The 3,529-nt window shown below is 35.2% G+C and overlaps 1 long non-coding RNA gene across 1 annotated transcript; it reads left to right on the top strand.

Annotated features, from left to right (window-relative positions):
• Positions 1-201: 201 nt before the first annotated feature.
• On the top strand, positions 202-2,981 carry LOC136012744 (uncharacterized). Its single transcript, XR_010611932.1, has 3 exons — positions 202-313; positions 1,605-1,682; positions 2,905-2,981. It is a non-coding gene; the product is annotated as an uncharacterized LOC136012744 (long non-coding RNA).
• Positions 2,982-3,529: the final 548 nt, after the last annotated feature.

Genomic DNA, 3,529 nt, shown 5'->3' on the forward strand with positions numbered 1-3,529 from the left:
TGTGTTCATTGGTAAAACACTAACTGGTCGAATGCACAATTCTTTTTTTTCTATGTATGGTGTATTCCCTTTGCCACTAACATGAGTCTGAGTGTAACAACCTGCTGCTCTTTCTGGAATAGTTGAAACATAGCCACAGTGTGTTAACAAAGTTTTGTTGATAGACATTCTTCTCTAAATTGTCTCTCTTTTAAAGCAAGTTCCTGTATGAGAAGAAGCAGATGTGTATACCTAATTCAAGTCCATACACATGCCAACATGCAGTCATCTTGAACTAATATGACGGGCCATTTGTTTATCTGGTGTCTAAAAGGTCAGTAATAGTACATTGCTAGAACTCCCTTTAACATTTTTTTTTAGCAGACTGTTTTATTTAACAGTAAGTACTAATTACGTTTGTTTTCTGAAGTGGTTTTCCGACTCTTTATCTTATTCCTCAAAACTATTGCTGCTCACACCGTACTAATTAGTCTTATCGCTGATTAAATAAAATGGTCTTCTCATGTATCAGGATCCACATCACTGCATACAAAATGTGACCAAAGAATTGGAAAGAAAAGCAGTTGTAGGTCTTACCTTTGTGAGAATTGCAGTATAAAGCTGCTAATAGGAATAATTCCTAGTCAGCTGTGGCTTACTGCTTTCTGATACCTACGTAATCAAAAGTCCAGTTGGTTAACATTTAACCTACTTATCTATGTAGGATTTTTTAAATAGAATTTGATTTTCTAGGCACTATTTTGATGTTTTCCAGGTACACTTCACTGTGAAATAATGAGTAATTAAATATACATAGAAGCATGAACAGTAATATAAGAACAATTTCATTTAAGCTATTCAAAGAATTGTTACACAATAATTTTGGCCAGCAGCAAGATTTAAAACAGTTTGATTGTAACATCTGCAGCTTAAAAAAGGAATTTAAATAAAAAATGTATAATAGGTTCTAGTCCAGTGTTATACTTTATCAAATACCTGTTTCCATAGTTTTAGAAAAGTATTTATTCACTAGCATTAATATCCTTAATATACTAGAATGCATATAACCTCAAAATGATTCTGTACCATGATAATGTGAACTTGAGCATGATTTGGAATTATTGCATACCCTCTTTATGCCACTTATAAAAGACTTTTATTGCTTAATATGGAAACCTGCAATGTAAATGGCTTTAGTAGTGTGCTTACTGGTTTTGTCTGGGATCGAGTTCATTTTCTTCAAAGAAGCCAGTATGGAGCTATGGTTTGGATTTGTCACCAAAACGGTGTTGATAACACACTGGTGTTTTAGTTCTTCATGAGCAGTGCTTCCACAACATCTCACCCTTCCCCAGTATCAACCTTGCTTTAAACTGCAAGAGGATAGACTTAGAATGGATATAGGAAGAAATTTTTTACAGTGAAGGTGGTGAGACACTGCAACAGGCTGCCCAGAGAAGATCTAACATCCCTGGAAGCGTTGAAGGCCAGGCTGCGCAGCGCTTGGAGCGACCTGCTATAGTGAAAGATGTCCTCACCCGTGGCAGTGGGGGTTGGGATAGGTGATATTTAAAGATCAAATCCAACCCAAATTATTCTGTGACTTTGTGATTCTATGATTCTAGGAAGTTGGCAGGAGACACATCCAGGATAGCTGACCTCAACTGATCAAAGGGATATGACATCATGCTGAATAGTAAAAGGTGAGGAAAGAAAGAGGAAGAGGGAGAGTGATGGCATTTGTCTTCCTAGGTAACTATGCATGACTGAGCCCTGATTTCCTTGAAGTGGCTAAACATCTGCCTGCAAGTGGAAGTAGTCAATCAATTGCTTATTTTGCTTTGCCTGTGTGTGCTGCTTTTGCTATTAAACCTACAAGTTTTTTGACTTTTACCTTCTGATTCTCTCAATGTTCTGCTGTGGGGGAGTGAGCAACCAGCTCTGTGGGGATTAGTTGCCTATCAAGGCTATCCCACAACAAACAGAAAACTGTGGATAAAAAAAGATCGTTTTTCATCGCTTTCTTAATAGTGCTGAACATGTCTTTTTGAATTGTGATTGTTACTTCTGTTTAATCATAGTACCAAAAGATATTTGTTTTATGAACACTAGGCAGTCCCCTTTTTATCATATGATTAGATTAGTATAAGCACTATAATCTCAAAGGAATTCCAGACTAGACCAAATAAGTCCTGCTGTAGGAGACACTGCTTGTATCTGTCTTCATATATTGGGATAACTGCAGATGAGTTATCCAGAAAATGGAACCAATTAACTCATCTTCTTTTGCAAAGTTTGCTTGACTTTTTTTAGGAAAGCTGTTAAATTGGTTTTGACAGTTTAACAATAATGAACAACATATTTTCTAGACTCAACCCATAATAATTTCCTTTTTAAATGACAAGGCACATTTTATCAGATTTTCTTTATTATGAAGTTGAACTACTGTTTAGGTCCTGCTTTCTCATTTTTCTATGGATGAAGACAATTACTCAAAAATCTGTCCTACGGTACCTATAAGAATTGGGTTTTTTTATCAGATAATTTGTGTCTGCAAAGCTTCATAACTTTTGTTGGAAGTTTATGATTAAAAATTTTGACTAAATGACAGATAAAAATCTCATAGACAAATGGACTGTATTGATTGAAATAGAAACATAGAATACTAATAATTAAACTATAAAACAAATTATATCAAGCACTATTTATTATATTTTGTGATACCTATTTTATGGTACTTCATAAGTGTTTTTAAAATATTCAAAATGTATGAATTTCAAATTTAGTCCAGGCATATCTTATCTTTGTTCATTCTCCGTCCCTATCAGTAAGAGTTGGGAGAGTCTGACAGATTCAATACTGATTAAGGACTCCCTAAGGAAAATACTTCATTCTGATTCTCATCTGCACTGTTTCCCTTTGTAGTTTTAGGAAAATCACTTTAATCTCCCTCTATTGCCTGTTTCAATCCTTTGACTATCCTACTGTCTACTGAAGAGAGAAATGGAATCCCAAGGAGGCTGTTTGCCAGAAGGTAAAACATACCATTGGTGTTAAACTGCATAAATCCCAGAATCCAGCTTCAGGATTATGTTCTCTAGTTTTCTTTCGTATTGCTTATATTTGAAAATGGAGGTTTAGGTATTTAAATACGGTATTATAATTTCTTATATCTTTCTTGAGAATTAGAAAGGTACAGTTTTTGCATCTACTTGCAAGGCATCATCTTAGTAATTCAGACACACTGAATATACAAAAAAACCAGGGTGCAGTTACTAGAAAATGTGAATAAGTATTATTAAATTCAGCACACTGTGTTTGTTAATAAAATACTAGAACATTTCCTGGCACATATTTGACCTATTCCAAATAACACTCGCCTAGTAATTACTGGACATGGATTACCTGTCTAATCGTTCTTCCCTAGTATGCAGTGCTTGGGATCATAAGGTACACTTTAAGAACATAGAAACACGCTGTATTGTGGCATCTGCCTTCAGTGCCTGGAGACAGCTCTGAACACTTTAAGTGCAGACTTAGTACTGTTAGT

Source organism: Lathamus discolor, chromosome 4, assembly GCF_037157495.1.
Source record: "Lathamus discolor isolate bLatDis1 chromosome 4, bLatDis1.hap1, whole genome shotgun sequence".
Lineage (NCBI taxonomy): Eukaryota > Metazoa > Chordata > Aves > Psittaciformes > Psittacidae > Lathamus > Lathamus discolor.